We start from the raw sequence: 12698 nt of genomic DNA, 5'->3' as shown, positions 1-12698 counted from the left end.
GATCATTTGTTTTGTTTATAAATTTAAATGAAAAAAGAAAAGAAGAATTAAGGCTACTGTAGTTAAATATGGAAATGATTTATTTCAATTACAGAAAAATAGCCACCCATAACCTTTTACCTCATAGATAAGGAGGGTTAACTGAGTTATGTATTTCCTTTCAGGTTGTTACTATGCACATAGCTTTGTTATTTAAATAAAATCACAAAATACATTGAAATTTACATCTTGGTTTCCTCACATTCATAATTACATGAATTAAAAAAAATTTTTTTTAAACATTTATTTATTTTTGAGACAGAGAGAGACAGAGCATGAACAGGGGAGGGGCAGAGAGAGAAGGAGACACAGAATCGGAAGCAGTCTCCAGGCTCTGAGCCATCAGCCCAGAGCCTGACGCGGGGCTCGAACTCATGGACCGTGAGATCGTGACCTGAGTTGAAGTCAGATGTTTAACTGACTGAGTCACCCAGGCGCCCCCATAATTACATGAATTTTTTTCTCACAGAAGTACTTCATAGACATCCTTTTAACATTTCACAACATTGTATGGATTTGCCATAATTTACTGAACTATTGCCTTAATGTTGGATTTTATATTTGTTTCCATTTTTCACTTTTATAAATAATGATGCAGTTTATATCTTTACACATTTTGCTTTATTTTCACTTTAACTTATTTCCATTGATTTCCTAAACGGGGAATTACTTGGCCAAAGTAAGTTTTGGATAAATATTAGTTCATACATAAATGTTACTGAATAGATTTTTCTGAATGTAACTACTCGACTAGAATTATATCCAGAAAACAAATCTGTTAAATGAAGAAAAAATGAGAACAATTTTAGAAAAACCAAAACTAAACAATTTGTTGTCTTCAAGCACACACTAAAAAAGTACTAAAGCATTTCCTAAGAGAGGAGAGTTACCTCAAATGGCAACATGGAAATGTGAGAAGATACAAAGAGAAATGGAAGATATGTAGGTAAGTCTAAATGAATATTGACTACATAGAATGATAATGATTTAAAACTCATGAGAACATATACATAAAACAACACACAAAAGATGGGAGCAAGGTAATGGAATTGAAATTGTTAAAGTTCTAGGATTACCTGGGAAGTGATCCAAGTACTCATCTCTCTGATGCCCTAATAAATCAAAGATGTTTGTTGTAATCACTGTGTAATTATTAAAGAAAAATAAAATATGTAACCACCAAGATTGTAATTTCCAGAAGGAACTGGAAAATAATCTTAAAATGCTTTATTAATTCAAAAAGTTGCAAGAAAGGCATATAAAGGATGTAGAACACATATAATAAGTAATAGTAATAAAAACCCAAGATATACCAGGAATTACATTAAGTATAAATGGTCTGAATACTTCAATTATAAAACAAAATCTCTCAAGGTGAACAAGTAAACACCTTACATATAAGAACACAAAAGAACTGAAAGTCTAAACTAATAAAAAATAACATGATATAATTATATAAAACAAAATAGACTTTAAGGTAAAAGGCATTCTTGGAGATAAAGAGGGATATTTCATAATGATAAAAGATCAATCAGCCAGAAAGACTGAATACTTTTTTTTAATGTTTATTTTTGAGAGAGAGAGAGAGAGAGAGAGAGAGTGCATAGGGGAGGAGCAGAGAGACAAGGAGACACAGAATCAGAATCAGACTCCAGGCTCCAAATACAGAGCCTGATTGCAGGGCTCGAACTCACAAACCACAAGATCGTGACCTGGGCCGAAGTCAGACACTCAACTGACTGAGCCACCCCGGCACCCTAAGACTGAATACTTTTCAATTTGTATGCACCCAATAATACAACATCAAATAGCTGATGCAAAAATTGCATATTTAAAGGAGGAAATTCACAACCATATTGGCTGATTTTACATGTTCTCAACAACAAGCAAACAAAAACAAATCATTAAAGGTATATAAAATTTGAACATGATTTACCATCTGTACAAACAACTTCAGAATTCACATTATTTTTAAGAGTACATGGTATAGCAATATCAAAGTTGACCATATACTCAACCATAAATCAAATCCTAACAGAATTCCATGTAGTAAAATTATAGAGTGAAATAAAGTGAGAGATCAATGATAAAGTTTATTATAAAGCCCCCAAATGTTTGGGAACTAAACAATATATGTCCAAATAACTCAAGGGCAAAATTAAATCACGATGGAAATTTAAAATTATTTTATGAAATGAAAATGAAAATGAGGCACACTAACGGAGGCAGGAGGTAGTTAAAACCATGCTTAAAAAGATAAGTCCATATGTCGGAAAAAAAGATAAACTGAAAATGAATCAGCTATTGATTTTATTGATAGAACCTAGAATAGAAAGTTTAAAAATATTAAGTTAAAAGAAAGAAGAAAGGAGATAATCATAATTACAATAGTAGAAATTGGTCAAAGGTGGAACAAATATACAACAGGAAAAGCTACAAAGCTATAAGTTGGTTCTTTGAAAAACTAAACTCTTACCAAGTGTGATTAAGAAAGAGAGAAGACACATACTGCCAATATCAGGAATGCAAAAAAGGAATTACCACATATCTTACAGACAATTACAAAAAATAGTGAAAGGATATTGTGAACAACTTTGTTTCAGTAAATTTCAAAATGTAGGTAAACAGAAATTTTCTAGAAAAATACAACTTACCAAAATGGAAACAGGGAAAACATTTCTACACTTGATCTTAGCCAAAAGGCCAAGAAGTGATCAGGGAGAAAATTTCTAAAATCTATATAATTCTCTATAGATTAAATAAGTTGATTTTGTAATTACAAAAATTCCCACAAAGACATCTCTTGATATGCTGGTAATTCTTCCAGGCATTTAAAGAATAAATAACACTGAATGTGTACAAACTTCTCTAAAAAATAATATAAAACAAAACAGAGAACGTATGTCATCTTGTTTTATGTGGCTAGTGCTTTGAAACTAGATCATGACATGAACATTTATAAGAAAGGAAAATTATAGGCCATTTTCAAGGACATAAAGCCAGGGCACCTGGGTGGCTCAGTTGGTTAAGCATCTGACTTCGGCTCAGGTCATGATCTCATGTGAGTTTGTGAGTTTGAGCTCTCTGCAGTCATGGCAGAGCCCCCTTTGGACCCTCTGTCCCTCTCTGTCTCTGCCCCTCCTCCATCTGTGCATGCACATGCACTCTGTCTCTTTCTCTCTCTCAAAAATATACATTAAAAAATATTTTTAAAATATGTAAATACAAAAATTGTAATTAAATCTTAGCAAAATGAATCCAGCAATATTTAAAAAGATAATATGTCATTTTGAATTTGGGTCCATTCCAGAAATATAATATTTAGCCTTAAAAAATTAATCTATGTATTTTACCACATCGACAGAATAAAGGGGAAAAAATGATATGGTACTTTCAATAGGTGCAGAATCAGTAGTGATAAAATCCATTCCATCGCTGATTGGGCTTAGCAAACAAGAAATAGCAAAAAACAAAAACAAAAACAAAAACAAAAACCCAAAACTTCCCTAAGCTTATAATGAGCAAAGAATCCATAGAAAAAACTACACTTGATGGTATAATATAGAAAACAACTCCACTGAGATTAGAAAGAAGACAAGGTTTGTTATTATCATTTCTTTTCATTGTTGTACTGGTTGTCCTAGCCACTGCAATAAGGGAAGAAAAATAAATAAAAGTACAAAGACTAACAAAGGAACAAATAAAATAACAATTTCAAGATTACGTTGATTGTGAAGTAGAAAAATCTAAAAGGATTTACAAATGAACTATTGCAATTAATAAAATTTAACATCATCACTGGATTAAAGATTGATGTATAAAAATCAGCGGCATTTCAATATATCAAAAACAAATAAATAATGGTATTTAAGAAATACCAATTATAAGAGTCAAAACATCAAATATCTCAGAATAAATCTAACAAAAGATGGACATGACCTCAACATTAAACACTATAAACATTATTGAGAGAAAGAAGACGTGAATAAATAGAGGGATATTTCATTGTCAACAGTCTGAATTGTGTTCGCCTCCAAAATTCTTATGTTGAAGTCCTAACCCCCACTACCTCAGAATGTGACTCTGTTTGGAGATAGAGATTTTTTTTAAGTTTATTTATTTATTTTGAGAGAGACAGAGAGAGCATCAGTGGTGGTGGGCAGAGAGAAAGGGAGAGAGAGAATCTCAAGCAGGCTCCGTGCAGTCAGTGTGCAGAGCCCCATGTGGGGCCTGAACTCAGGAAAACATGAAATCATGGCCTGAGCAGAAATTGAGTCTTATGCTTAAGTGACTGAGCCATCCAGGTGCTCCTAGAGGTACAGATTTTAAACTTTTTTTAAAACGTTTATTCATTTTTGAGACAGAGACAGAGCATGAATGGGGGAAGGTCAGAGAGAGAGGGAGACACAGAATCTGAAACAGGCTCCAGGCTCTGAGCTGTCAGCACAGAGCCCGACGCGGGGCTCGACCTCACGGACCGCGAGATCGTGACCTGAGCCGAAGTCGGACGCTTAACCGACTGAGCCACCCAGGCGCCCCTAGAGATACAGATTTTAAAGAGGAGTTTAAGTTAAAATGAGATCATTTGGGTGTGCCCTACTCCAATATGACTGATGTCTTTTTAAGAAGAGTAAATTTGAACACAAGTGGGTACAGACGAAAGATGATGTGAAGACACAGGGAGAACACCACCATCTACAACTCAGAAATGATGCCCGAGAATAAACCAACCCTGCTGAATCCTTGATCTTGAACTTTTAGCCTCCAGACTGTGAGAAAATTAATTTCTGTTCTTTAAGCCTCCCACTCTGTGGTACTTTGTTACGGTAGCCTTAGGAAACCAAATACATCCATATTTGTAGATTAGAACACTCAGTATTGTAAAGATGTCAGTTATCTCCCATTTAATTTGTAGATCTGATGAATGTGATGTTTCAGTCTAAATATATTTCTCCACTGTTCTACCCAAGCCATCCTATTACTTCTCTTTGTGGTACTCAGCAAAATATCTTTGCATCAATGTAGTAGGGGGAAGCCCACACACTGGCTTAAACACCAAATACTTCTCACAGTTCTGGAGATTGAGAAATCCATTTGGTTCCTAGTAAGAGCTCTTTTCCTGGCTTGTGGATGACTGCCTACTCAACATGTCCTCATTTGGCAGAGAGAGAGAGAGAGAGAGAGAGAGAGAGAGAGAGAGAGAGAGAGGACACTCTTGGACTCCCCTTATAAGGGCATTAATCCTACTGGATTAGGACTCCACCCATATGACCTCATTTAACCTTAATTACTTTTTTGAAAAAATATGTTTCTTAATGTTTATGTATTTATTTTTGAGAGAGAAAGAGAGAGAGTGAGCAGGGGAGAAGCAGAGAGAGAGGGAGACAGAGTATCCAGAGCAGGGTCTGCACTGACAGCAGAGAGCCCGATGTGGGGCTTGAACTCACAAACCATGAAATCGTGACCTGAGCTGAAGGGGGACACTTAACCGACTGAGCCATCCAGGTGCCCCTAACCTTAATTACTTCTTTAGTCCAATGACAGTCAAGTCACACCAAGGGTTAGGCTTCAACCTATGAATTTTGGAGGGACACAATTCAGTCCATAACAGTACCTTTTCTCCAATCCAGCTTGTGCCTCTTACCCACATTTTTGTGAAAGGGTCAAGCCCTCTACCAAGTTCATGCCCAGTAGCTCTCCCTATAAAAATCTTACTTTCGGGGCACCTTGGGTGGCTCGGTCAGTTGAGCGACCGACTTCGGCTCAGGTCACGATCTCACGGTTTGTGAGTTGGAGCCCCGTGTTGGGCTCTGTGCTGACAGCTCGGAGCCTGAAGCCTGCTTCAGATTCTGTGTCTCCCTCTCTCTCTCTGCCCCTCCCCTTCTCATGCTCTGTATCTCTCTGTCTCAGAAATAAACATTAAAAAATTTAAAAAAAAGCTTACTTTCCAGTAAGCAAATGGAAGTTCCCTCAAATCATCCAATCTCATGGTTTTGCTTACATTAGTTGTTTCTTTTTTTTAAAGTTTATTTATTTAACATTTAACGGATCTCCACAAGCCAGGAGAGAGAGAGAGAGAGTGTGGGAAGGGCAGAGAGAGAGGGAGAGACAGAGAATCCCAAGCAGGGTCTACATTGTCAACGTAGAGCCCTATGTAGGTCTTGAACTCACGAACCATGAGATCATGACCTGGCCCAGATAGCAAGAGTCAGACACTTAACCAACTGAGCCAGTCAGGCCCCCCTACATTAGTTGTTTCTAAGTTGTAAATAACATGAATACGCTCACCTAGGGATTTGACAGTTCCAGAGGGATGAAGAGATGACCCCTCGAGGGATTAGTCATGTGGAGATCTGGGGAACTTCCTGGGCAAGAACCCATAATATGGATGACAAAAGTGCAGATGCCTAAGTCTGACTCAAGAACACAGTTCAGGGTGGGTGGGAGGGGAGAAGGGGATTCCGGTTGGGGAGCACCCCTCAGCATTTGGGGGTGGGCCTGTACAAAGACAGAGAGATACCCAAGGGAGGGGGTTTACTCAGTTTCTAAAACTCCAGGGACAAAGGCAGGCTTGGCCTGTGGTACATGTCGCAGAGAGAGGAGGACAGCTACGGAGGGGCCAGTTTCTAGCTGGCACTCAGTGTTAGCCACAGGACAAACCAGCTGGGCCTGCTGCCATGGAGACACCTTCCTATCTGGCCTGGTGCCCTCAGGAGGTGCCAGCACAGGACCTGCCCTGGCAAGGAGCCTGAGGACATTCAGGGGCCTAGCTCCTGGTCACCCCGAGACCTACCTGGGGACGAATGAGCAGGCCCTGCGAGTGCTGCATTAGGAGCTGGGGCAGAGGCTGGAAAGCTCTCCCATCTGCCTGTGACCCCGCTGTGTCCCCAGGCTGCTGTGGGGGCCCAAGCATGCCACAGCCATTATCTTTTCTGTACTACTTTGTCCTAGATAGATAGCCTCTGTGATAACTGCCATGGCAATTATATAAAGAAGAGCTCTTTCTGGAACATTTTCCTCTCTTTATTTTCTGTTGGTGGAGTTGGTGAGATTACGCCTGCTCACATAAGGGCATCAATTAGTGAAAAGTAAATGTGGGATTCTGGATCTCCTCTGTGATGGGTGCAGTGGTGGAGAACAACACCATGAAAGTGATTGGCATAATCGAGTTAATGTAAGCAAATGCTTTCTTCTCCTTTCCTGGGGGCTGCTCGCCAGGCCTCCAGGGAGGCCAGGGTGGTGATGGATTGACTATTCTTGTCCCCTTAAGGGATTATGCTGGATAGATGCAGAGACACTATTGGCTCCTGGAGAGGTGTCTCTTTGCTGCTGAACTGGAGGGGAGAGGACTGTTTAAAAATAAAATCAGAAAAGGGCCCCTGGGTGGCTCCGTTGGTTGGGCAACCGACTCTTGATTTCAGCTCAGGTCATGGTCTCATGATTCATGAGCTCAAGCCCCTCATCGGCTCTGTGGAGCCTGCTTGGGATTCTCTCTCCCTCTCTCTCTGACCCTCTCCTGCTCGCACTTGCACTCATACTCTCTCTTTCTTGAAATAAATAAACATTAAAATGCAATGAAATAAAATAAAATAAAATAAAATAAAATAAAATAAAATAAATCAGAAAGTCCTAGTTTCATAGAGGAGTTGAATGGGCGGCCACGGTGGGAGTCAGTAGGCTCAAGGAGAACCCGGAGGGAAGCATCCCCCGCTTCCAGTGCTCAGGCTTTGTCTGCTTCGAGCAACACCAGCAGTCTTAGAAGGTCACGGCCCATCAACTGCTGTAAGGCCTAGTGATCTGTACCTGTATCAACCACCTGCCTCCATCACTGGATGGCGAGCTTGGCCAGTAGGGATTTTGAGTCCACTCTTGCTCACCTTTGTGTTCTGGGGTCCAGTGTGGTGCTGGCATGTAGGAGACATTGATTAAGTGCCGTGGGGTAGATGAAAAACAAAAATATTGCTTCGTTCTCAAAGCCCACCTGAGTCCCCAAGTTGGAGAAATAAATGATGAAATATGTCCTTTCCTCCACTCTTTCATGTAATCACTTAATGAATATTTATTTAGGGGATGGATAATGCTTGCAGCTAGCACTGTGCCTTGCAGATACAAGACACTCAATATGTATTTATTTTTTAATGTTTGCTTTTGAGAGAAAGTGTGTGAGTGGGGAAGGGACAGAGAGAGGGAGACGGAGGATCCAAAGCAGGCTCCGTGCTGACAGCAGTGAGCTTGCTGTGGGGCTCGAACTTACTAACAGAGAGATCATGGCCAGAGCCAAAGTTGGACACTGAACCGACCGAGTCATCCAGGCGCCCCACTCAATACGTATTTCTTAAATTAAATTGTGCTAGAAAGAAACAGATACAGCTTAAAACACAGTACCCTTTCTGTGAGTTTGTGTGTGTGTGTGTGTGTGTGTGTGTGTATGTATTTCCCCCTTCCCATCTATCTACACACACACACACACACACACACACACACACACTTTGGAATCATTCTTTTGAGATGGGGTAATGTCCCCAGAAAAGTCTCATTGTAAAGACGCAAACTCAAATTTAGAAATTCAATTTGATTAAAGGCTTAACGTGGGCCGACTTTGTACTAAGAATGGGGTATAGCTACAAAGGGTGTTGGTAGACATATTGTCTAGGTGTGGGGCACAAAAGGGCTATGTTTGATTGTGGGGATGGGGCGCAGTAATGGTCCATAGAAGGAAGGCAGTATCTGGTAAGTATAGAGGAGGGGCCCATTCAAACACCTGCTCTGCTGAGGATGGTGCAGAAACCCTGAACACCCAGGGGTGATGGTGGGGGATAAAGGTACCATAAAACCACTGAGTGTGGAAAGCTGGAGAGAAACTCCATGCGCACGGTAACGCGTTATGAAATCTACACCGTGGCTCATGGCCAAGCGCTGGCTCCTCCCTTGGACTCAGTGTTGGCTCCAGGAGTGGGCTGGTTGGATCATGCGGAGGAAATGACCAACGAGGGTGAGCAAGCCAGCCAAGGGACTGGTTTTTGTAAGGAGTCGGGGGAGATGGGGAGTCAAAAATCAAGAGACAGTTCTGAGTTTCAGGACCACACGACCAGAGGAACAGTGGATACCTTCACAGAGGTATAGAGGTCAGGAGGATGGACAACTGCAGGTCAGAGAGGGGATGCCAGCTCCGCTGTGAACACCCCAAGTTTGCCGTGGCCATGGGAAGACATGAAAGGGATGTGTAGCAGGCAGGTGAAGGAGGGTCAAGACTGGGTTTGGATTGGAGACCTACTCAGGGAGGTGGGGGCTGGAGTGGGGAGTAAGTAGAAGGGGGGGGTCATTGAAAGAAAAAGGGTCAGAGCAGAAAAGGCATTTTTGGAGGAGCTCAGAGCATAAAAGCTAAGAATGCACCTGGGAGCCAGGCAGGTCTGGGTGTGACTGTGGCTCTGCCGTTATAGCTCAGTGTCTTGGGGTAAGACCTTAAGCACCGGGAGCCTCAGTTTCCACATCTGCAAAATCATGGAATGCAAGAAGATCACTTAATGTAGTGCAGGGTACATAGAAATACAACAGTGGTAGCTGTCATTATTAGGGGGCCAAAGAGGGAAGAGGAAAAAATATGGAGACAGATCAGGAAAGCATAGCGTCAGTTACACTGACAGAATGCCTTTTGTGATTAAGAAAAGAAAAGAAAAGAAAAGAAAAGAAAAGAAAAGAAAAGAAAAGAAAAAACGCCGTAGCCTTTAGAGTTTTCACAGGAATGGGATTTTACCTACAGCTCTGTCCTGGAAAGTGATACGAACTTAAACCAGACCTGTCTGCAACTGTTTCCCTCCTGGTAATAATGGAGGTATTCTGCTGTTTCTCTGACACTGGTCATCAGCAGAAGAGGGAATTAGCCAGAATTTCCGACCAAAACATTTCCATCAGGTACCCGGGGACTGACAATCTCAGTGCGCTCTGGAGCATCAGATGATCCTACGGCCTTTTCAGTCCCTGCGGGTCTGCAGGGATGGCCTCGGGAGGGGAGCTTCCCACCACGCGGCTCAGCAGGAGTGTCTGGACGGCATATCAGAGGTTGGGCACAGCCACTAAGTTAAGAATCCTGGGTATCCTCATTCCAATGTAAATACATTATTAAAATTAAGAAGGGGGAAAAAAACCCTCATCTCTTTCTCGCAGCCTTAACCCCCATCGGGTATTAGTTTTATGATTTGCTTAGCTGTTGGGTTCAAGTCTCCCAAATGTTTTGGCTCTTGTACCAAGGTCTATTGCCGGGCGACAGTCCCCTGTCCTATCAAGTTCAAGTCAAAGACTCCACCAGGGAGTGGACTGAACAACTTCTGGGACCCTTTCAATCCATATTATGGACAGTTAGGGCAGCACCAGGGGTTCAATGAGAGACTCTTAAAAAGACAAGTGGTGGGGATTGCAGAAAATAATTCATTCTCCTCCAGTGGCTCTCCAGAGGGCCTCACACTCTTTAGCAACCCAAAATAAATCTATTTAATAATATTTTCCTAGATTCATGCAGCTTTTCTTATCCCAAAGGGCCCCGAGGTGCTTCATAAGCCATGAACATAAATATAGATTTGGAATAATGTATTGGGCCAGATTTTCCGAGCGCTTAAACAACTCTCTGGTGGTTTGTTCTGCACCTTTGGAAGCCCCATTACCTTCAGGATACATGGGAGCCGTAATTTACTAAGTGGCTTCGCCATAGGCCTGGGGCCTGAAGCATCGACAGAGTGTAAACTCAGGCAGGGGAAGGGGGTGGGCGGGCTCCAGAGATAGTACTTTTGTTTATTCACACCCTACCTCATTCCACAAAGCCTTCAAGGCGGCTTACAAAGCACACAGAGTACATCAGGATAAAATAAACACACGAGGCAATCCAAAGCAGGGCACATGATAGAAAGAACTGGATCTCTAGAAATGTTTGTGCAGGAAACGCATACAGCAATCTCCTGCGGAAGTGGACATAATTGCTGCTCGTTTCTCTACTGGCCAAAACACACAGGAAAACAGAATCCAATGCTGGAAACAGACGGCTGGTGCTGAGGCCTCCCCGAGCTCTCCCCCCTCCCCTTTAGACTCTACTCTTCAGAGAATCTCCAGTCCCTTTCTTCCGGAAGGAAGTAAGAGGGGGCCTTGTGAAGGTGCACTTCCGTCAGAGGAACCACTTATTTCCAGGCTCAGCCGACAACTTTTGACTGACCGTCTAACTTTGTTCCAGGTGTCTGCCCTTATAGGGAAGAATAATTCAGCTTTTGATGCTTTCTGGCATTCTGGCTTAATCCCTAGATAAAATTTAGTCTTTGCAGCAGCAAATTTGTGGCCGGCAGAACAGAGATCGTCCACAAACATGTTTTGTCTTGCCCATTGAGGAGTTTGCTTTCAAGTCTGGACTTCTAGCTTCTCTTGAGAAATTGGAAGATCTGCAACACAGGTCCACCCCTCCATTGTTGCCGACCCTTTTGCATGCCCTCTAGTCCCCCCGCCCCCCATGCACAGTGACATACAGCTTATGTCATAAGCTTCTGTCATAGAAGTGACTCTAGTTTATGTTACCTGCTTAGTTTCTATAGGCAATTAAGTATTAAGTCCCTGATCTAGAGTCTTACACCCTAAATGCTCCTACTGTTTATCGCTGTGGAATCCAGAATGAGACTGTGACAGCCAAAGGGTTTAGCCTTGGCTGTTTCCTGCCCACTGTTCTTCCACTGTCTTCCATCGGGACATCTCCTTCAGGCCTTTTGCTTCACCTGTGCCCCTCCGGTAGGTTGCATAACCTCCAAGTCTTCTGTGCTTAATCTCAACTCCATGCACCCTCCAGGCTCACCTCAAAACTCTTCCCTGAAGCTGTCTCCACTTCTTCTAGTTCATGGGTTCTTTCAACGTGGACTTTCCAAGGCGGGGGTGGGGGGGTGGGGGAGATTGTTTTCTAAAGCATCAAGCTTCCCAACCTTGAAGAAAGTACACTTTCTTCAAAGTGATCTGCCTGTGAGTGCGTCTCTTTCTTGCTGCTTCTCCTTTCCCCCCTCCACAGTCACCGTCTTCCACTTTACAAGAGACGGCCACCCTACAAGCCATCTAGAATCCTCCGGTGCTGCATGGATCCAGGATGTGCAAAGAGCTGCTCCAAGCACTGAGCATGTGTTACCTGGGTTACACATATTTGCCTTCAGCCATAGGGAAGATCTCAGTGGGGAGAGAGATGGTAGATGATTAAAATTTTCTGAAGATGGATTACGATGAGGTTTTTGGCATCTATCTCAGATGGCGTTCCTTTTTTTAAATGTTCAATTATTTTTTTGTTTGAGAGAGAGTGAGAGTGGGGGAGGGCAGAGAGAGAATCTCAAGCAGACTCCACGCTCAGCACAGAGCCTGATGAGCGGCTGGAACTCACCACCGTGAGATCATGACCTTAACCAAAATCAAGAGCCTGAAGCTTAACTGACTGAGCCACCCAGGTGCCCCTGTCTTAGATGGCATTCTTAAAAGTAAGCTACCTTGCTATTATAGTATTCCTTTTGTTTCCGTCCATTTGTGTAAATGACATGTATTCAGTATATACATTATCAACATAAAAAATAAAAATATGACTGATGTCAAATCCTATCTTATTCTAGGAATATGTATTGATCACCCGTGAATACATGAACAGATTGAAAAAA

At 42.0% G+C, this 12698-nt stretch overlaps 1 pseudogene; it reads right to left on the bottom strand.

Annotated features, from left to right (window-relative positions):
* Positions 1–2616: 2616 nt before the first annotated feature.
* Positions 2617–2754, bottom strand: LOC131518562 (U2 spliceosomal RNA; annotated as a pseudogene).
* Between the last annotated feature and the right edge of the window lie 9944 nt (positions 2755–12698).

Source organism: Neofelis nebulosa, chromosome 7 (genome assembly GCF_028018385.1).
Source record: "Neofelis nebulosa isolate mNeoNeb1 chromosome 7, mNeoNeb1.pri, whole genome shotgun sequence".
Classification (NCBI taxonomy): Eukaryota; Metazoa; Chordata; class Mammalia; order Carnivora; family Felidae; genus Neofelis; species Neofelis nebulosa.
The sequence above is the reverse complement of the archived record's forward strand: the minus strand, read 5'-3'. Positions and strand labels throughout refer to the sequence as shown.